A 23602-nucleotide genomic window follows, 5' to 3' on the forward strand; every position below is an offset into this window, starting at 1 on the left:
AACACACACCAAGTGGGCCCCGGAAGTGGATTTATACATCAAATACTTACTCATGTAAACCCTAGTAGCTAGTTTATTATAAATAGGACCTCTTACTATTGTATTAGGCATCTTTGGTCTCAGTTTTAATCCATTGTTCATCTTAGGAGACTATTGATCACGTTTTAGGGGGCTGGCCATCTCGGCCATGCCTGGACCTTCACTTATGTATTTTTAACGGTAGAGTTTCTACACTCCATAGATTAAGGTGTGGAGCTCTGCTGTTCCTCAAAGATTAATGCAAAGTACTTCTATTTTCTATTCAATTCTTCTTATTTCGCTTCTAAGATATCCATTCGCACCCAAGAAAGTGATGAAGGTGATGATTATGTGTGACGCTCATCATCCTTCCCCTTTACGAACGCGTGCCTGACAAACACTTCTGTTCTACATGAATTAAGCTAGAATGAATATCTCTTAGATCTCCTAACCAGAATCTTCGTGGCGTAAGCTAGAATGATGGCGGCATTCAAGAGAATCCGGAAGGTCTAAACCTTGTCTGTGGTATTCTGAGTAGGATTCAATGATTGAATGACTGTGACGAGCTTCAAACTCGCGATTGTTAGGCGTTAGTGACAGACGCAAAAGGAGGGTGAATCCTATTCCAGCATGATCGAGAACCGACAGATGAATAGCCGTGCCGTGACAGGGTGCGTGAGCATATGATTCACTGAGAGGAGGTGATGTAGCCACTGACAACGGTGATGCCCTTGCATACAGCCAGCCATGGAAAGGAGTAAGACAGATTGGATGAAGATAGCAGGAAAGCAGATCAGAGGAACAAAAAGCATCTCCATTCGCTTATCTGAAATTCCTACCAATGAATTACATAAGTATCTCTATCCCTATTCTATTATTTATAATTCGAAAACCACATAACTGTTTTATATCCGCCTAACTGAGATTTACAAGGTGACCATAGCTTGCTTCATACCAACAATCTCCGTGGGATTCGACCCTTACTCACGTAAGGTATTACTTGGACGACCCAGTGCACTTGCTGGTTAGTTGTATCGAAGTTGTGACAGACTGTAAAAATAGATCAGAGTATCTGGCCTGAGAAGCCATTACCAGAGATCACAATTTCGTGCACCAAGTTTTTGGCGCCGTTGCCGGGGATTGTTCGAGTTTGGACAACTGACGGTTCATCTTGTTGCTCAGATTAGGTAATTTTCTTTTTGTTTTGTTTTCAAAAATTTTTCAAAAATCTTTCAAAAATTTTTCTTTTGTTTTCGAAAAAAAAATTTAATTAAAAATGTTTTCAAAAATAAATTATTCTATGGTTTCAGAATTTTTAAGAATGAATTCTAGCGTTTCATGAAGCATGTTGAAGCCTGGTTGGCTGTAAAGCCATGTTTCAATCCTTATACCCAAGAGAAGAGCTTCTTTATCTTTCTTAGCCAATTGGCTGTTGAATGTAAGGAATGTCAGGCGTGTCATGTCTGAGTTACATACTAAAGCTTGGCTGGCTATTAAGCCATGCCTGACCCTTTGATTGGAGCTTTAGAGCATAAGATTCCTGGAATTCATATTAAAAATTTTGGAATCCTTATTTTCTTTTTCAAAATTTTTTTTTTCGAAAAACATAAAATAAAAATCCAAAAAAAAAATTAGAAAATCATAAAAATCAAAAATATTTTTGTGTTTCTTGTTTGAGTCTTGAGTCATATCATAAGTTTGGTGTCACTTGCATATGCATCTTGCATTTTTTCGAAAATATCATGCATTCATAGTGTTCTTCATGATCTTCAAGTTGTTCTTGGTAAGTCTTCTTGTTTGATCTTGATGATTTTTTGTTTTGTTTCTTTTCATGTTTATCATATGCATTCTTGAATTCTTAGTGCGTAAGCATTAAAGAATTCTAAGTTTGGTGTCTTGCATGTTTTCTTTGCATTAAAAATTTTTCAAAAATATGTTCTTGATGTTCATCATGATCTTCATAGTGTTCTTGGTGTTCATCTTGACATTCATAGCATTCTTGCATGCATTCATTGTTTTGATCTAAAAATTTCATGCATTGCATAATTTTCATGTTTTCATAAAAATTCAAAAAAATCAAAAAAATATCTTTCCCTTTTTTCTCTCATCAAATTCGAAAATTTGGGTTGACTTTTTCAAAATTTTTAAAAATCAAATTGTTTCTCATAAGTCAAATCAAATTTTCAATTTGAAAATCTTATCTTTTTCAAAATCTTTTTCAAAAATCAAATCTTTTTCAAAATTCTTAGTTATTTTCGAAAATTCCAAAAATCTTTTTCAAAAATATTTTTCTTATTTTTATACCAAATTTTCGAAAATAACAAAACCAATTAATGTTTTGATTCAAAAATTTGAAGTTTGTTACTTGCTTGTTAAGAAAGATTCAAACTTTAAGTTCTAGAATCATATCTTGTGATTTCTTATGAATCAAGTCATTAATTGTGATTTTAAAAATCAAATCTTTTTCAAAACTAATTTTATCATATCTTTTCAAAAATATCTTCTTATCTTATCTTTTTCAAAAAAATATCTTTTCAAAATATCTTTTCTAACTTCCTATCTTTTCAAAAGTTGTTTCAACTAACTAACTAACTTTTTGTTTGTTTCTTAACTTTTTCAAAACTACTTTCTAAAATATCTTCTTATCTTATCTTTTTCAAAAATATCTTTTCAAAATATCTTTTCTAACTTCCTAACTTCTTATCTTTTCAAAATTTGTTTCAACTAACTAACTAACTTTTTGTTTGTTTCTTAACTTTTTCAAAACTACCTAACTAACTCTCTCTCTCTAATTTTTGAAAATATCTTCCCCCTTTTTCAAAAAATTTCTTTTTAATTAACTAATTATTTTTATTTTTATTTTTAATTTCAAAAATTTTCGAAAAAAATAAAATTAATACTAACCTTTTTCAAAAACTATTTTCGAAAATCACTAACTCTTTTTCAAAATAATTTTCGAAAATTCCCTCCCTCTCTCTCATCCTATTCTATTCATTCATTCATTAACTAACATCTCTTCCTCACATCATCACCAAATTCGAACCCCCTCTTCTATCTGTGTTCGAATTTCTTCTTCTTTTCTTCTACTAACAATAAGGATCCTCTTTACTGTGACATAGAGGATTCCTCTTCTTTTCTTTTTCTCTCCTCTTTCTTATGAGCAGGGACAGAGAAAAAGGCATTCTTGTTGAAGCTGATCCAGAACCTGAAAGGACTCTGAAGAAAAAATTAAGAGAAGCTAAAATACAACAATCCAGAGATAACCTTTCAGAAAATTTCGAACAGGAAAAGGAGATGGCAGCCGAAAATAATAATAATGAAAGGAGGATGCTTGGTGACTTCACTGCACCTAATTCCAATTTACATGGAAGAAGCATCTCCATTCCTGCCATTGGAGCAAACAACTTTGAGCTGAAACCTCAGTTAGTTTCTCTGATGCAGCAGAACTGCAAGTTTCATGGACTTCCATCTGAAGATCCTTTTCAGTTCTTAACTGAATTCTTGCAGATATGTGATACTGTTAAGACTAATGGAGTAGATCCTGAAGTCTACAGGCTCATGCTTTTCCCTTTTGCTGTAAGAGACAGAGCTAGATTATGGTTGGATTCTCAACCCAAAGACAGCCTGAACTCTTGGGATAAGCTGGTCACGGCTTTCTTAGCCAAGTACTTTCCTCCTCAAAAGCTGAGCAAGCTTAGAGCTGATGTTCAAACCTTCAGACAAAAAGAAGGTGAATCCCTCTATGAAGCTTGGGAAAGATACAAACAGTTGACCAAAAAGTGTCCTTCTGACATGCTTTCAGAATGGACCATCTTGGATATATTCTATGATGGTTTATCTGAGCTATCAAAGATGTCACTGGACACTTCTGCAGGTGGATCCATTCACCTAAAGAAAACGCCTGCAGAAGCTCAAGAACTCATTGACATGGTTGCTAATAACCAGTTCATGTACACTTCTGAAAGGAATCCTGTGAGTAATGGGACGCCTATGAAGAAGGGAGTTCTTGAAGTTGATACTCTGAATGCCATATTGGCTCAGAATAAAATATTGACTCAGCAAGTCAATATGATTCCTCAGAGTCTGCATGGAATGCAAGCTGCATCCAACAGTACTCAAGAGGCATCTTCTGAAGAAGAAGCCTATAATCCTGAGAACCCTACAATAGCAGAGGTAAATTACTTAGGTGAACCTTATGGAAACACCTATAACTCAACATGGAGAAATCATCCAAATTTCTCATGGAAGGATCAAAAGCCCCAACAAGGCTTTAATAATGGTGGAAGAAACAGGTTTAGCAATAGCAAACCTTTTCCATCATCAACTCAGCAACAGACAGAGAACTCTGAACAAAATGCTTCTAATTTAGCAAATCTAGTCTCTGATCTATCTAAGGCCACTGTAAGTTTCATGAATGAAACAAGGTCTTCCATTAGAAATCTGGAAGCACAAGTGGGCCAGCTGAGTAAAAGGATCACTGAAATCCCTCCTAGTACTCTCCCAAGCAATACAGAAGAGAACCCAAAAGGAGAGTGCAAGGCCATTGACATAAGCGCCATGGCCGAACCTGTGAGGAGAGGAGAGGACGTGAATCCCAAGGAGGAAGACCTCTTGGGATGTCCAGTGATCAATAAGGAGTTTTCCTTTAAGGAACCAAAGGAATCTGAGGCTCATCTAGAGACCATAGAGATTCCATTGAACCTCCTTATACCCTTCATAAGCTCTGATGAGTATTCCTCTTCTGAAGAGAATGAGGATGTTACTGAAGAGCAAACTGCCAAGTTTCTTGGTGCAATCATGAAGCTGAATGCCAAATTATTTGGCATTGATACTTGGGAAGTTGAACCTCCCTTGTTCATCAATGAACTAAGTGATCTGGATCAACTGACATTGCCTCAGAAGAGACAGGATCCTGGAAAGTTCATAATCCCTTGTACCATAGGCACCATGATCTTTAAGGCTCTGTGTGACCTTGGTTCAGGGATAAACCTCATGCCCCTCTCTGTAATAGAGAAACTGGGAATCTATGGGGTACAAGCTACTAAAATCTCACTAGAGATGACAGACAGCTCAAGAAGACAGGCTTATGGACAAGTAGAAGACGTATTAGTAAAGGTTGAGGGCTTTTACATACCTACTGATTTCATAGTCCTGGATACTGGAAAGGAAGAGGATGAATCCATCATCCTAGGAAGACCTTTCCTGGCCACAGCAAGAGCTGTGATTAATGTTGACAGAGGTGAAATATTCCTTCAATGGAATGAGAACTCCCTTGTATTCAAAACTCAAGGACCCCCCTCTGCAACCATGGAGAGGAAGCAGGAAAAGCTTCTCTCCCAGCAAAGTCAACCAGAGCCCCCACAGTCAAACTCTAAGTTTGGTGTTGGGAGGCCACAACCAAACTCTAAGTTTGGTGTTGAACTCACATATCCAAACTCTAAGTTTGGTGTTGGAGAGTCTCAACAAAGCTCTGCACATCTGTGAGGCTCCATGAGAGCCCACTGTCAAGCTATTGACATTAAAGAAGTGCTTGTTGGGAGGCAACCCAATGTTTATCTAATTCTTATTTTTATTGTTTTTCATGTTTTCTTAGGTTCATGATCATGTGGAGTCACAAAATAAACAAAAAAATCAAAAACGGAATCAAAAACAGCAGAAGAAAAATCACACCCTGGAGGAGCATCTGTCTGGCATTCAAACGCCAGAACAGAGCATAGTTCTGGCGCTGAACGCCCAGAACAAGCATGGTTCTGGCGTTCAACGCCAGAAATGGCAGCAAATGGGCGTTGAACGCCTAAAATGGGCACCAACCTGGCGCTGAACGCCCAGAGTTGTGTGCAAGGGCATTTTGCATGCCTAAATTGGTGCAGGGATGTAATTGCCCTGACACCTCAAGATCTGTGGACCTCAAAGGATCACCTCAGGATCTGTGGACCCCACAGGATCCCCACCTACCTCCACTCACTCTCTTCTCTCTTCTCAGTCATCCTCTATTCCCAATAAACACTCTTCCCTATTAACTCTTTACCACTCACATCCAAACACCCACTTTCCTTCAAAATTCAACATCTCTTTCCCACCCAATCCCACCCATATGGCCGATTACACATCTCCCTCCATCTCCTCCATATCTTCTTCTTATTCTTCTATTCTTTCTTCTTTTGCTCGAGGGCGAGCAACATTCTAAGTTTGGTGTGGTAAAAAGCATAGCTTTTTTGTTTTTTTCCATAACCATTGATGGCACCTAAGGCCAGAGAAACCTCTAGAAAGAGGAAAGGGAAGACAAAAGCTTCCATCAAGGGTCTATAGCTCAGTGGTAGAACATTTGACTGCAAATCAAGAGATCCCTGAGATACCTCAGGGGATACATTTTCTTTCACACAATTATTGGAAGCAACTAAGGGTGGAACATCAAGAGCACTCCATCATCCTTCATGAAATCAGAGAAGATCTAAAAGCACTGAAGGAGGAGCAACAAAGGCAAGGAAGAGACATAGAAGAGCTCAAGGACATCATTGATTCCTCAAGAAGGAAATGCCACCATCACTAAGGTGGATTCATTCCTTGTTCTTAATTCTTCTGCTTTTCGTTTTCTATGTTATGTGCTTATCTATGTTTGTGTCTTCATTACATGATCATTAGTAGTTAGTAACTTTGTCTTAAAGTTATAAATGTCCTATGAATCCATCACCTCTCTTAAAAGAAAAATGTTTTAATTCAAAAGAATAAGGAGTACATGAGTTTCAAATTTATCCTTGAACTTAGCTTAATTATGTTGATGTGGTGACAATGCTTCTTGTCTTCTGAATGTATGCTTGAACAGTGCATATGTCTTTTGAAGTTGTTGTTTAAGAATGTTAAATATGTTGGCTCTTGAAAGAATGATGACTAGGAGACATGTTATTTGATAATCTGAAAAATCATAAAAATGATTCTTGAAGCAAGAAAAAGCAGCAAAGAACAAAGCTTGCAGAAAAAAAAAATAGGCGAAAAAAAAATGTAAAAAAAAAATAGAAAGAAAAAGCAAGCAGAAAAAGCCAAATAACCCTTAAAACCAAAAGGCAAGGGCAAATAAAAAGGATCCCAAGGCTTTGAGCATCAGTGGATAGGAGGACCTAAAGGAATAAAAGCCTGGTCTAAGCGGCTAAACCAAGCTGTCCCTAACCATGTGCTTGTGGCGTGAAGGTGTCAAGTGAAAACTTGAGACTGAGCGGTTAAAGTCAAGGTCCAAAGCAAAAGAAGAGTGTGCTTAAGAACCCTGGACACCTCTAATTGGGGACTTTAGCAAAGCTGAGTCACAATCTGAAAAGGTTCACCCGATTATGTGTCTGTGGCATTTATGTATCCGGTGGTAATACTGGAAAACAAAGTGCTTAGGCAAGACTCATAAAATAGCTGTGTTCAAGAATCATCATACTGAACTAGGAGAATCAATAACACTATCTGAAGTCTGAGTTCCTATAGATGCCAATCATTCTGAACCTCAATGGATAAAGTGAGATGCCAAAACTATTCAAGAGGCAAAAAGCTATAAGTCCCGCTCATATGATTGAAGCTCTGTTTCATTGATAGTTTGGAATTTATAGTATATTCTATTCTTTTTATCCTATTTTGATTTTCAGTTGCTTGGGGACAAGCAAAAATTTAAGTTTGGTGTTGTGATGAGCGGATAATTTATACGCTTTTTGACATTATTTTTAGTATATTTTTAGTAGGATCTAGTTACTTTTAGGGATGTTTTTAATAGATTTTGTGTTAAATTCACATTTCTGGACTTTACTATGAGTTTGTGTGTTTTTCTGTGATTTCAGGTATTTTCTGGCTGAAATTGAGGGACTTGAGCAGAAATCAGATTCAGAGGTTGAAAAAGGACTGCTGATGCTGTTGGATTCTGACCTCCCTGCACTCAAAGTGGATTTTCTGGAGCTACAGAACTCGAAATGGCGCGCTTCTAATTGCGTTGGAAAGTCGACATCCAGGGCTTTCCAGCAATATATAATAGTCTATACTTTGGCCAAGAATTGACGACGTAAACTGGCATTCAACGCCAGCTTTCTACCCAAATCTGGCGTCCAGCGCCAGAAAAGGATCCAAAACCAGAGTTGAACGCCCAAACTGGCACAAAAACTGGCGTTCAACTCCACAAATGGCCTCTGCACGTGCAACACTTAAGCTCAGCCCAAACACACACCAAGTGGGCCCCGGAAGTGGATTTATACATCAAATACTTACTCATGTAAACCCTAGTAGCTAGTTTATTATAAATAGGACCTCTTACTATTGTATTAGGCATCTTTGGTCCCAGTTTTAATCCATTGTTCATCTTAGGAGACTATTGATCATGTTTTAAGGGGCTGGCCATCTCGGCCATGCCTGGACCTTCACTTATGTATTTTTAACGGTAGAGTTTCTACACTCCATAGATTAAGGTGTGGAGCTCTGCTGTTCCTCAAAGATTAATGCAAAGTACTTCTATTTTCTATTCAATTCTTCTTATTTTGCTTCTAAGATATCCATTCGCACCCAAGAACGTGATGAAGGTGATGATTATGTGTGACGCTCATCATCCTTCTCCTTTACGAACGCGTGCCTGACAAACACTTCTGTTCTACATGAATTAAGCTAGAATGAATATCTCTTAGATCTCCTAACCAGAATCTTCGTGGCGTAAGCTAGAATGATGGCGGCATTCAAGAGAATCCGGAAGGTCTAAACCTTGTCTGTGGTATTCTGAGTAGGATTCAATGATTGAATGACTGTGACGAGCTTCAAACTCGCGATTGTTGGGCGTTAGTGACAGACGCAAAAGGAGGGTGAATCCTATTCCAGCATGATCGAGAACCGACAGATGAATAGCCGTGCCGTGACAGGGTGCGTGAGCATATGATTCACTGAGAGGAGGGGATGTAGCCACTGACAACGGTGATGCCCTTGCATACAGCCAGCCATGGAAAGGAGTAAGACAGATTGGATGAAGATAGCAGGAAAGCAGAGGTTCAGAGGAACAAAAAGCATCTCCATTCGCTTATCTGAAATTCCTACCAATGAATTACATAAGTATCTCTATCCCTATTCTATTATTTATAATTCGAAAACCACATAACTGTTTTATATCCGCCTAACTGAGATTTACAAGGTGACCATAGCTTGCTTCATACCAACAATCTCCGTGGGATTCGACCCTTACTCACGTAAGGTATTACTTGGACGACCCAGTGCACTTGCTGGTTAGTTGTATCGAAGTTGTGACAGACTGTAAAAATAGATCAGAGTATCTGGCCTGAGAAGCCATTACCAGAGATCACAATTTCGTGCACCATTAAGTGTCACTAACGTTGGCTCAACTTCCCTTCTCCACGTTAGAGTGCACGTTAACTTAGTTAACGTGACTCTTAACGTGGGCAATGATGGCTTTGAGAGTGTTATTGGCAATCACTTTTCTCATTAACCTTGCAAGTTACCTCCCTTTCCTTGCTTCCTTTGGTCCTGAAATCAAGCAACAGAGTGCATCAAAGTTCTAGTCCAAGTCATGGGTAATGCAGCATACAATTTGTCACTAAATTCATGCAAAATCCTCATGAAATAATGTAAAATGCACAATGTATGCTTGAATCAAGGTGTAGGTGAATATCTACCCAAAACTAGCTTATTTCCTAAAGAAATGCATGAAACTACCCTAAAAATAGTAAAGAAAAGGTCAGTGAAACTGGCCAAGATGCCCTGGCATCAGCTTTGTCTTTTGAACCTCTGCTTTCCCCTGTCTTCTTCTTCACGCACGGAAGGTTACTTCTATGGCAAGCTGTGTATTGGTGGATCACCGTTGTTAATGGCTACCATCCGTCCTCTCAGTGAAAATGGTCCAGGTGCGCTGTCACCGCACGGCTAATCATCTGTTGGTTTTCACTCATGCTGGAATAGGATCCATTGATCCTTTTGCGTCTGTCACTACGCCCAACCCTTGTGAGTTTGAAGCTCGTCACAGTCATTCAATCCCTGAATCCTACTCGGAATACCACAGACAAGATTTAGACTTTTCGGATTCTCAAGAATGCTGCCAATGGATTCTAGCTTATACCACGAAGATTCTGATTAAGGAATCCAAGAGATACTCATTCAATCAAAGGTAGAACGGGAGTGGTTGTCAGGCACGTGTTCATAGATTGAGAATGGTGATGAGTGTCACAAATTATCACATTCATCATATTGAAGTGCGAATGAACATCTTAGATTAAAACAAGCGTGTTTGAATAGAAAACAGAAATAATTGCATTAATTCATCGAGACACAGCAGAGCTCCTCACCCCCCAACAATGGAGTTTAGAGACTCATGCCGTCAAAGAGTACAAAGTTTAGATCTAAAATGTCATGAGGTACAAAATAAATCTCTAAAAGTTGTTTAAATACTAAACTAGTAACCTAGGTTTATAGAAAATGAGTAAACTAAGATAGATAGTGCAGAAATCCACTTCTGGGGCCCACTTGGTGTGTGCTGGGGCTGAGACTTGAGCTTTACACGTGCCTAGGCTGTTTCGAGAGTTAAACTCCAGGTTGTAACCTGTTTCTGGCGTTTAACTCCAACTTGTAACCTGTTTCTGGCGTTTAACGCCAGAATGCAACATGGAACTGGCGTTGAACGCCAGTTTACGTCATTTATCCTTGAGCAAAGTATGGACTATTATATATTTCTGGAAAGCCCTGGATGTCTACTTTCCAACGCAATTGAGAGCGCACCATTTGGACTTCTGTAGCTCCAGAAAATCCATTTCAAGTGCAGGGAGGTCAGAATCCAACAACATCTGCAGTCCTTGTTCAGCCTGAATCAGATTTTTGCTCAGCTCCCTCAATTTTTGCCAGAAAATACCTGAAATCACAGAAAAGTACACAAACTCATAGTAAAGTCCAGAAATGTGATTTTTATTTAAAAACTAATAAAAATATAATAAAAAGTGACTAAAACATATTAAAAACTACCTAAAAACAATGACAAAATGCGTATAAATTATCCGCTCATCAATTCACACTTGTATCATTATGTTTAGTGACCCATGTATTAGCATAGAACTCTTGCACCATCAAGATTCAAACTTCTGGGATAGGATTGGTTAGGACTTCCCAACCTCTCCTCCGAATTTCTTGTCGTGTCTCCGGGTACTCATTCTTTTTTAGCCTAAAGGAGACTTCAGGAATCACCCTCTTCTTTGCCACTACTTCATAGAAGTGGTCCTGATGAGCTTTGGTGATGAATCTCTCCATCTCCCAAGGTTCGGGTATGGAAGCAACAACTTTCTCTTTCTTCTTTCTAGAGGATTCTTCGACTTTGGGTGCCATAAGTGTGAATGGAAAGCAAGAAACCAAGGCTTTTCCAACAACAAACTTAAAAGTTTTGCTCGTCCTCGGGCAAAAATGAACAAAAAGAAATAATAGAGTAGAAGAAGAAGAGAATAGAGGAGATAGAGGGGGAGATGGATTTGGCTAAGTGAAGGCTTTAGTGTATGAAATGTGTGTATTGGAGAGGTGGTATGAGAGGGTATTTATAAGGGTGGGATGTGGCAGGGTTCGAATGAATGGGTGGGAATGGGTGGAAAATTTGAATTTGAAGTGGGTGGGGGTTGGTGGGAGTTATGATGGCTTTTGGGAAGAGATATGGATGTGATTGGTTGAGGGTTTATGGGGAAGAGTGTGTGGGAAAGAGTGAAAGGAGAAGAGAGAAGAAGGTAGGGTAGGTGGAGAATCTGTGGACCCACTGATCCTGAGAGGTTAGGGAATTCGAATTCCCTGCCCCCTTGTGGGCGTTGAACGCCCAACTTCTGCTCCTAGCTGGCATTCAACGGTAGCTTTATGCTCCTCATAGGGCGTCGAACGCCTATTGGGGGCCTCCATCCTGGCGTTTAACGTCAGGCCTCTGCCTCCTTTGGGGCATTGAACGCCCAGCCTCTGCCTCCTGGCTGGTATTTAACGCCAGCAATGCTGGTCCCCTTGGGCATTGAATGCCCACTCTGGCCTCCTTGTCTGGTGTTCAACGTCAGCAAGGTTCTTGCTCCAGGGTGTTCTGTTTCCAGTTCTGACAGTCTCTATTTGTGTTCTAACTACTACATATGATCACAAAATTAAAGAAACAATTATGTAAAATAAACTTAAAGAAAAACAAAAATAACTAATTATGGTTGGGTTGCTTCCCAACAAGCGCTTCTTTAACGTCACTAGCTTGATGGTTAGCTCCTTACAGAGATGGGTAGGGGATCAAAATTTTGCCCCTTATAGTGAACCTTTTTCCTGTGCTCTCACGGATGAGTTCCACATGTTCTAGAGACAGGATCCTGTACACAGTGTGCAAAATGACTGGATTGTCAATGAAGATAACTCTCATGCCAGGTAAGAGGCCTTCAGTGAGGATTTTCTTATCCCTCCAGCCCTTAGGCACTTTCTTCTTACTTCTATTCCTCTCAGAGCTTGAGGATGGTTGCTCAATACCAAACTTAAAATTGGTGTCTGGGAACTCTGTTAGGCTCTGTACTGAGAGGAGTGGCTGAAGCACTTCATGCTTATTAGTGGTGCCTTCTTCAATTGAGGTAGAGTGAGGTTTAGGAACCTTGAACACAAGATAGTCCTCATCTAATTGCAGGACTAGTTCTCCTCTATCTACATCAATCACAGCTTTGGCTGCAGCTAGGAAAGGTCTTCCAAGGATGATGGATTCATCCTCGTCTTCCCCAGTATCTAGGATTATGAAATCAGCAGGGATGTAAAGGTCTTCAACCCTTATTAAGATATCCTCTACCAGTCCATAAGCCTTTTTCATGGACTTATCTGCCATCTCCAATGAGATTCTTGCAGCTTGCACCTCAAAGATTCCCAGCCTCTCCATTACAGTGAAAGACATGAGGTTTATGCTTAACCTTAGGTCACTGGTATGCGAAATTGTGATCCTCCATAAGGGCGCCAAAGACTTGGTGCTCTCAAATATGAATCACACTTTGTCACAACTTCGCACAACTAACCAGCAAGTGCACTGGGTCGTCCAAGTAATAAACCTTACGTGAGTAAGGGTCGATCCCACGGAGATTGTCGGCTTGAAGCAGGCTATGGTCACCTTGTAAATCTCAGTCAGGCGGATTCAAATGGTTATAGTGAATTGGTAATTAAAAACATAAATAAAATATAAACTAAGATAGAGATACTTATGTAATTCATTGGTGAGAATTTCAGATAAGCGTATAGAGATGCTTTCATTCCTCCTGAACCTCTGCTTTCCTACTGTCTTCATCCAATCATTCCTACTCCCTTCCAGGCAAGCTGAATGTAGGGCATCACCGTTGTCAATGGATACATCCCATCCTCTCTGTGAAAATGGTCTAATGCGCTATCACTGCATGGCTAATCATCTATCGGTTCTCGATCATACTGGAATAGGATTTACTATCCTTTTGCGTCTGTCACTATGCCCAGCACTCGCGAGTTTGAAGCTCGTCACAGCCATCCCTTCCCAGATCCTACTCGGAATACTATAGACAAGGTTTAGACTTTCCGGATCTCAGGAATGGCCGTCCATGGGTTCTAACTTATACCACGAAGACTCTAATATCTCGGACTCGGTCCCCTGTATTAGATATCTAAGAGATATTCATTCTAGCTTGTTTGCATGTAGAACGGAAGTGTTTGTCAGGCACGCATTTGTAAGTGAGAATAATGATGAGCGTCACATAATCATCACATTCATCATGTTCTTGGGTGCGAATGAATATCTTAGAATAGGAATAAGCTTGAATTGAATAGAAAAACAATAGTACTTTGCATTAATTCATGAGGAACAGTAGAGCTCCACACCTTAATCTATGGTGTGTAGAAACTCTACCGTTGAAAATACATAAGAACAAGGTTCAGGCATGGCCGAGAGACCAGCCCCCATGATCTAAGAACTAAACGTCCCAAGATGTCTAATACAATAGTAAAAAGTCCTATTTATGCTAAACTAGTTACTAGGGTTTACAAAGATAAGTAAATGATGCAGAAATCCACTTCTGGGGCCCACTTGGTGTGTGCTTGGGTTGAGCATTGAGCTTTACACGTGTAGAGGCTTCTCTTGGAGTTGAACGCCAGTTTGTAACCTGTTTCTGGCGTTTAACTCCACTTTGCAACCTGTTTCTGGTGTTTACACTACAACAAATATGGCCTTTAGCAACGCCAAATTTTGCAACGCCTTAAAACCGTTCTCTTAGATAGGTTTAGACAACGGTTTTTTAAAGTGTTACTGTTGAATTCAATTTTTCATCAATTTACAGCAACAAATTAAAATCGTTCTCTTTGACTATTTTAAAGAACGGTTTTATAACCGTTACCATGATTTGCATTTAAGCAACGGTTTTTTATTGTTGTTTAAATAATTGTACAAAAGAAACGTATTAAAACCGTTGCTGAAATGCTACACTTTAAAACCGTTCTATTAGATGGTCTTAAACAACGGTTTTTACAGTGTTGCTGTTGAAGTTCATTTTTTTATTACGCTATAGTAACAAAATAAAACCGTTCTCTTTGACTATTTTAAAGAACGGTTTTACAACCATTACAACAATTGTTTATGAAACAACCATTTTTTAATATTATTTAAATAATTATACAAATTAAACAATACCAATAAAAATAATTTCAGATAACCATATAAATATAAACTATTTTTTCTATAAATACTAAATTTATAAAATACTCAAAAACTATTGTTATAAATAAATAATAAAGATTATTTTAATAAAATAAAATTAAAATAAATTTATAATAAATATTATATATTATTATTATTATAAATATATAAAAAATATTATATTTTAAAAACATAAAGTTAAAATAAATTTATAATAAATATTATATATTTTTATTATAAATATATAACAAATATTAATATAAAAAATAAAATTAAAATAATTTTAGAATAAATATTATATATCCATTGAATAAATATTTTACTTTATAATTTTATTAAAATCTTCATATTATCTTTAATTTTTTTTTCTTAACCCTAACTCTATAACCTAATTTCCAAATTAACCATACATAAACTTAAAGAAAAGAAAAGAAAAGAAACGAGAGAAAAGGGTGCTCGAAGGGGGGAAACCAGAAGGGCGAAGAAACAGAGAAGAAGAGAGGGAAGAGATGGAAGGGACGGCGCTAGCAAGGGTTCCACCGTCGCCGTCGCCGTAGAGTGGAGGTGGAGGAGTGACCGAGAGAGAGAGAGAGAGAGAGAGAGAGTCTGACGTGAGGGAGAAGAGAACGCGAGAACTAGAGAAGGAGGGAGGCTCTATTCCGCGCCGCCATGCCTTCACGCCACCGAAGGAGGTCACGTCACCGTCAGATCTGAAGCCAAGGAGCCGAACACCGTCGAAGCCGCACCGTCGCGTCACCGTGGCTGTGCCTCCGTCGAACCCGTCACACCGCCGCTGTCGTGATGTCATTGCTGTCGCGAGGGAGAAGAGATGCGTGAGGAAGGAAGCTCGTAGGGGAGAAAAAAGACGCCGCCTGTGCTGCCAGCTCCGTCATGTCTAATCTCCACTGTCGCCGTCGAAGGTCCGTCGCCGAGGACGTGGAGAGGAGCCGCCGTTCATGCTTGTCGCCACCAAAAGAGGAGCCGCTGCCGCCGTCGATTGTCACTGGAGAACACACCGTACCGCCGTGCCTCTGGTCGCCGGAATCACGGACTTGAGAGAAGGGGGCTGCCTCTCCTGTTGCTGCTGCCTCGTTCTTTTATTGTAAGCCATCTCTGTTTTGAATTCCATTGAATTCATTTCTGTTTTTGATTCCATTGAGTTTGAATTCTCCATTTTGCTGCAACCATGGTCACTGGAGTTTAATTGATTTGGTTTCTGTTTTGATTTGAATTTTGATTTGGTATAATGCTGCCTATTTTGGTCCATGCTTCTCTGAGTTTAAATGATGGGTTCTCTCAGTGATAATATTCTAGGTGATTAAGTGTTGCAAATTTTATGTAAATTAAGATTTATGACACTCCCTGTAAACATAGAGATGGATTATCACACTTCACCACCCTAAAGATACTGTAAACATGGAGATGGATTATAACTGGTGACTATTTCCTTATGAGGAGTAGCATTCTAGAGTTATGCATGAGTTATAGAGTTCATGAGTACATGCAATCCATCTTTTTGATTTTGTAGCACTATGCTTTTGCTATATTTCAATGTCAGACTTAATTTGATACCCTGAACAAGCTGCTCTTACATTGTATTTTTATTGTTGCTATACTGTGCATTATTTCTACTATTATTTTTGCTTTGTATATGACTAATATATGACCTGTTTTCACATTAATATTGGTGTATTAGTACTTCTATTGATTAGGCACATCTTATTAAAAGATGGGAATCTTTTTCTGCTTTTTGCAATAGGTGTGGAACATGGAAAGGAGATAAACTCTGCAGTAGTTGCAGACAAGTGTGGTACTGCTCTGAGAAACACCAGGTAGCCGAATTGTTTAGATGTTTTATTTAGTTTTCTTTCCACAAATTTTATCTTAATAGTTATCTTTTGTTTTCCTCATCCCCTTTCTCTATTAGTAAACATTATTAGCATTAGGCTTAGTATTATATTTAATTTGCTAACTTTTTTGTTCACTGGAAAATCATTATGAAGGTGAGGGAGAACTTAGTATTATATTTAATTCTGCTTCACTGCTTCTACATCGCTGCTTCTGCTTCATTGCCTTGGCTGATTGTGGGTTGTCATCTGTGGTTAGTGGTCTTTTTCTGATTTTCTTTTGTTTAGTTAGGGCGTGTTTGGTTGTTGGCCATTTTTGTTGGAGTTAAGAAGAAGAAAGGAAAGCGGTGTGTGAGTTTCTGCTTTTGTGTTTGTTTCAGTCCTTTGAATAGTGATTAGAGTTTGGATTATGAGATGAGACATGATTAACTGATTATGGTGTTGCGATTAGGGAGCGGAATAAAGTATGGGAATGTGGGATTTTCTAATCTTTTGCTGTTGCTTTTGTTCACTAAATTATTATTTGAAAATGCTGTTGCTTTTGTGCACTAAATTATTATTTGGGGGCAGCAGGGCGGGGGTTGAAAAAGAGTGTTCGGTGAGCATGATGATGAAAATGGTTGTATGTGAGGACATGGCTTTTTGTTATTTTCATTAATAAGCACGATTAATTTACTTGAATTGATTAATTTGAGCTAGGCTTTCAATAAAATCAAGACTCAAGTTAAATAGCAAAACCCGAACAAGAAAATCAAGACTCAAGTGTTAAATAGTTAGTTTTCTTATAGCAGTTGAGAGTCTGTGACTTTTACTTGGTGCACTAGGCTATAAATAACTCTCTCTATGTCATTGAGTTGTAATTGCTGTGATTTTTCTATAAATAACTCTCTCTACGCAGCTGGAATAAATCATTAGCAATAGTGAAATTATGGAATTTTTATTCATCTGGCTAAATGGATGAAGCTATTTTTTTTTCAATTAAATGTATATAATCGATAAGAGGGATGGTATATAATGCTAAAAATATTAATGTTTTAGTCTCTTTGAATATATTATGGTAATTTTAATTATTCTCTTTGTATAGAGACAACTGTGAAGAAAACATGAGGACCTACACAATGGTTGAAGATTCATGCAAGATAGTTGGAAGATAGAGAAGAAATTACTCTAAATATTGAAGGAGAGAGAATTGGTCCTACTGATGAAGCTGTAAACAACTTGAGCAAATTGGGCATAGTGGCAAGGAATTCATATGTTTGTCCATTAATTTTCACAAACTGGAAGGGGATTAAAGATAAAGAAGCTATTTGGGAATATGTTCAAGTGAGAATATTATTCTTGTTTCTTTTAGAAACTTAAGGAAATGTACACATTTTATTCTTATTAGCAAATAATATGTGATTGTGGATCTTACAACAATTTTTATAAGTCAAATTTGATGGAAATGTTCAATTATTTTTCTTTAGTGACTTTATTCAAGTAGTTTAGTTTATTTATTGACATTAAATAATTAAAAAAATTGAAATTAAAACCGTTGCCAAAAACGACACCAATGGTAATGCTTTAAAACCGTTGTCTTAGAAGACTATAAAATGGCAATGGTATTAAAACCGTTGCCAAAAAATGACACCAACGGTAATGCTTTAAAACCGTTGGCTTTGTGAATAATAAAACTATAACAGTTTAAAATCGTTGCCTATTCAGTTATGGTTTTAAACCGTTGGATCATGAAAGAGAACAGTTTAAAACCGTTGCTTATCGAGTAACGGTTTGAAACTGTTGTTTAAAATTTTCTTTCAAAATCGTTGTCTATGCCAGTAACTTTGGCAACGGTTTTTTTTGTTACCGTTGCCTTAGGTAAAAAACCGTTGCCTTTGATCATTGGCAACGGCCGCATATACCATAGGTCAAAAACCGTTGCCAAAGCGTTGCTTAAAGTTTTAGAAACGGTTTTTCAATCTACGGCAATGGTTTTTGACCATTGCGAAAACCCTTATTTGTTGTAGTGTTAACTCCAGAATGCAACATGGAACTGGCGTTGAACGCCAGTTTACGTCATCTAAACTTGGGCAAAGTATGGACTATTATATATTGCTGGAAAGCTCCGGATGTCTACTTTCCAACTCAATTGAGAGCTCGCCATTTAGAGTTTTGAAGCTCCAGAAAATCCACTTTGAGTGCAGGGAGGTCAGAATCCAACAGCATCTGCAGTCCTTCTTCAACCTCTGAATCTGATTTTTGCTCAAGTCCCTCAATTTCAGCCAGAAAATACCTGAAATCATAGAAAAACATACAAACTCATAGTAAAGTCCAGAAATGTGATTTTTATTTAAAAACTAATAAAAGTATACTAAAAAATAACTAAATCAAACTAAAAACTATGTAAAAACCATGCCAAAAAGCGTATAAATTATCCGCTCATCACAACACCAAACTTAAATTGTTGCTTGTCCCTAAGCAACTGAAAATCAAATAGGATAAAAAGAAGAGAATATACTATAAATTCCAAAATATCAATGAAACTTAGCTCCAATCAGATGAGCAGGACTAGTAGCTTTTTGCCTCTTGAATAGTTTTGGCATCTCACTTTATCCATTGAAGTTCAGAATGATTGGCATCTATAGGAACTTAGAATTTAGATAGTGTTATTGATTCTCCTAGTTCAGTATGTTGATTCTTGAACACAGCTACTTTATGAGTCTTGGCCGTGGTCCTAAGCACTTTGTTTTCTAGTATTACCACCGGATACATAAATGCCACAGACACATAACTGGGTAAACCTTTTTAGATTGTGACTCAGCTTTGCTAAAGTCCCCAATTAGAGGTGTCCAAGGTTCTTAAGCACACTCTTTTTTTTTTTGCTTTGGACCTTGACTTTAACCGCTCAGTCTCAAGTTTTCACTTGACACCTTCACGCCACAAGCACATGGTTAGGGACAACTTGGTTTAGCCGCTTAGGCCAGGATTTTATTCCTTTAGGCCCTCCTATCCACTGATGCTCAAAGCCTTGGATCCTTTTTATTACCCTTGCCTTTTGGTTTTAAGGGCTATTGGCTTTTTGCTCTTGCCTTTTGGTTTAAAGAGCTTTTGGCTTTTTCTGCTTGCTTTTTCTCTTTTTTTTTTTCGCCATTTTTCTTTTCTTGCAAGCTTTGTTCTTCACTGATTTTTCTTGCTTCAAGAATCAATTTTATGATTTTTCAGATTATCAAATAACATTTCTCCTTTTTCATCATTCTTTCAAGAGCCAACATATTTAACATTCATAAACCACAAATTCAAAAGACATATGCACTGTTCAAGCATTCATTCAGAAAACAAAAAGTATTGTCACCACATCAAAATAATTAAACTAGTTTCAAGGATGAATTCGAAACCATGTACTTCTTGTTCTTTTGTAATTAAAACAATTTTCATTTAAGAGAGGTGATGGATTTATAGGACATTCATAACTTTAAGGCATAGACACTTAAATACTAATGATCATGTAATAAGACACAAACATAATTAAACATAAAGCATAGTAAACGAAAAACAGGAAAATAAGAACAAGGAGATTAAGGAACGGGTCCACCTTAGTGAGGGTAGCGTCTTCCTCTTCTTGAAGAACCAATGGTGCTCTTGAGCTCCTCTATGTCTCTTCCTTGTCTTTGTTGCTCCTTCCTCATAGCTCTTTGATCTTCTCTAATCTCATGGAGGATGATGGAGTTCTCTTGGTGCTCCATCCTTAGTTGTCTCATGTTGGAACTTAATTCTCCTAGGGAAGTGTTGATTTGCTCCCAATAGTTCTGTGGAGGGAAGTGCATCCCTTGAGGCGTCTCAGGGATTTCCTGGTGAGGAATTTCTTCATGCTCTTGTTGAGGCCCATGATCTCTTGTTTGCTCCATCCTTTTCTTAGTGATGAGCTTTTGAGATGAATCTCTCCATCTCCCATGACTCAGAGGTGGAAGCTTTTGCCTTCCCTTTCCTCTTTCTAGAGGTTTCTCTGGCCTTAGGTGTCATAAATGGTTATGGAAAAACAAAAAGCAACACTTTTACCACACCAAACTTTAGAAGGTTTGCTCGTCCCCAAGCAAAAGAAGAAAGAAAGTAGTAGAAGAAGAAGAAAATGGAGGAGATGGAGGGAGAATGTGTATTCCACAAAGGGGGGTTTTAGGTGGTTATGATGTGTGAAAAGAGTTTGAATTTTGGAGGTAGGTGGGGTTTATGGGGAAGAGGGGATGGATGGGAATGGTGAAGAGGTGATGGGGAAGAGTGATTGAGGTGATTGGTAAAGGGTATTTGGGGAAGAGAGTTACGAAAATGTGTGAAGAGGAGAGAAGAAGTGGTGGGGATCCTGTGGACTCCACAGATCCTGTGGAGTCCACAAATCCTGTGGGGATCCTGTGGGGTCCACAGATCCACTGGGGCCAAGGACTTAACATCCCTGCTCCAATTAGGCGTGTAAAACGCCCTTGTTGTACAATCCCGGCGTTTAACGCTAGACTGCTGCCTGTTTTTGGCGTTAAACGCCCAAATGTAGCCTCTTTCTGGCATTTAACACCAGGTAGATGCTTGTTTCTGGCGTTAAATGCCAGTTTGGTGCTTGTTTCTGGCGTTAAATGCCAGACAGATGCTTGTTTCTGGCGTTTAAACGCCAGAATGTTCCTCCACCAGGGTGTGCTGTTTTTAATGCTGTTTTTCATTCTGTTTTGATTTTTCAGTAGTTTTTATGACTCCACATGATCATCAACCTAATAAAACACAAAATAACGAAAAGAAAATAAAATAGATATGATTAAATAACATTGGGTTGCCTCCCAACAAGCGCTTCTTTAATGTCAATAGCTTGACAGTGAGCTCTCATGGAGCCTCACAGATGTGCAGAGCATTGTTGGGACCTCCCAACACCAAACTTAGTGTTTGAATGTGGGGGTTCAACACCAAACTTACAGTTTGGTTGTGGCCTCCCAACACCAAACTTAAAGTTTGACTGTGGGGGCTTTGGTTGACTCTGCAGTGAGAGAAGCTTTTCATGCTTCCTCTCCATGGTTACAGAAGGAGATCCTTGAGTTTTAAACACAAGGTTGTCCTCATTCAGTTGAAGGATCAACTCTCCTCTGTCCACATCAATCACAGCTTTTGCTGTGGCTAGGAAGGGTCTTCCAAGGATGATGGATTCATCCTCATCCTTCCCTGTGTCTAGGATTATGAAATCAGCAGGGATGTAAAGGCCTTCATCCTTTACTAACACGTCTTCTACTAGTCCATAAGCATGTTTTCTTGAGTTGTCTGCCATCTCTAATGAGATTCTAGCAGCTTGCACCTCAAAGATCCCAAGTTTCTCCATTACAGAGAGTGGCCTTAAGTTTATTCCTGACCCCAGGTCACACAGAGCTTTCTCCAAGGTCATGGTGCCTATGTTACAGGGAATTAGGAATTTACCAAGATCCTGTTTCTTTTGAGGTAATTTCTGCCTATCCAATGCATTCAGTTCATTGGTGAGCAAGGGAGGTTCATCTTCCTAAGTCTCATTACCAAATAATTTGGCATTCAGCTTCATGATTGCACCAAGGTACTTAGCAACTTGCTCCTCAGTAACATCTTCATTCTCTTCATAAGAAGAATACTCATCAGAGCTCATGAAGGGCAGAAGGAGGTTCAATGGAATCTCTATGGTCTTTAGATGAGCCTCAGATTCCTTTGGTTCCTCAAAGGGAAACTCCTTATTGGTCACTGAGCGTCCCAGGAAGTCTTCCTCATTAGGATTCACGTCCTCCTCCTCCCTTGTAGGTTCGGCCATACCAAGCAAGGTAATGGCCTTGCACTCTCTTTTTGGATTCTCTTCTGTATTGCTTGGGAGAGTACTAGAAGGAGTTTCAGTGACTCTTTTACTCAGCTGGCCCACTTGTGCCTCCAAATTTCTAATAGAGGACCTTGTTTCATTCATGAAGCTTAAAGTGGCCTTAGATAGATCAGAGACTATATTTGCTAAGCTAGATGGATTCTGCTCAAAATTCTCTGTCTGTTGCTGAGTGGATGATGGAAAAGGCTTGCTATTGCTAAACATGTTTCTTCCACCATTATTAAAGCCTTGTTGAGGCTTTTGTTGATCCTTCCATGAGAAATTTGGATGATTTCTCCATGAGAAATTATAGGTGTTTCCATAGGGTTCACCCATGTAATTCACCTCTGCTATTGCAGGGTTCTCAGGATCATAAGCTTCTTCTATAGAAGATGCCTCAATAGTACTGTTGGATGATTCCTTCAATCCATTCAGACTCTGAGAAATCATATTGACTTGCTGAGTCAATATTTTGTTCTGAGCCAATATGGCATTCAGAGTATTAATTTCAAGAACTTCCTTCCTCATAGGCGTCCCATTACTCACAGGATTCCTTTCAGAAGTGTACATGAACTGGTTATTTGCAACCATGTCAATGAGTTCCTGAGCTTCTGCAGGTGTTTTCTTTAGGTGAATGGATCCACCTGCAGAATGGTCCAATGACATCTTAGATAATTCAGATAAACCATCATAGAATATATCCAGGATGGTCCATTCTAAAAGCATGTCAGAAGGACACTTTTTGGTCAGTTCCTTGTATCTCTCCCAAGCTTCATAGAGGGACTCACCTTCTTTCTGTTTGAAGGTTTGAATATCCACTCTAAGCTTACTAAGCTTTTGAGGAGGAAAAAACTTGGCTAAGAAAGCCGTGACCAGCTTATCCCAAGAGTTCAGGCTATCTTTAGGTTGAGAGTCCAACTATATTCTAGCTCTGTCTCTTACAGCAAACGGGAAAAGCATAAGCCTGTAGACCTCAGGATCAACCCCATTTGTCTTAACAGTATCACAGATCTGCAAGAATTCAGTTAAGAACTGAAAAGGATCTTCTGATGGAAGTCCATGAAACTTGCAGTTCTGTTGCATCAGAGAAACTAATTGAGGTTTTAGCTCAAAATTGTTTGCTCCAATGGCAGGTATTGAGATGCTTCTTTCATGTAAATTGGAATTTGGAACAACTTGAAGATCATGAAGAACACATGCATGAGTTTTCGAAAAATGCAAGAAAGAGATAAACATGCAATTGACACCAAACTTAAAAATTGACTCTAGACTCAAACAAGA

General features: G+C 38.6%; 2 non-coding genes across 2 annotated transcripts; one reads left to right on the plus strand and one right to left on the minus strand.

The window, feature by feature from the left end:
• Window positions 1–3708: 3708 nt before the first annotated feature.
• On the minus strand, window positions 3709–3816 carry LOC148547963 (small nucleolar RNA R71). Its single transcript, XR_015897791.1, has one exon. It is a non-coding gene; the product is annotated as a small nucleolar RNA R71 (small nucleolar RNA).
• A 19225-nt stretch (window positions 3817–23041) lies between these two features.
• LOC148547964 (small nucleolar RNA R71) lies at window positions 23042–23149 on the plus strand. The gene has a single exon (XR_015897960.1). It is a non-coding gene; the product is annotated as a small nucleolar RNA R71 (small nucleolar RNA).
• Window positions 23150–23602: the final 453 nt, after the last annotated feature.

Source organism: Arachis ipaensis, chromosome B8 (genome assembly GCF_059453495.1).
Source record: "Arachis ipaensis isolate K30076 ecotype BB chromosome B8, ASM5945349v1, whole genome shotgun sequence".
NCBI lineage: Eukaryota > Viridiplantae > Streptophyta > Magnoliopsida > Fabales > Fabaceae > Arachis > Arachis ipaensis.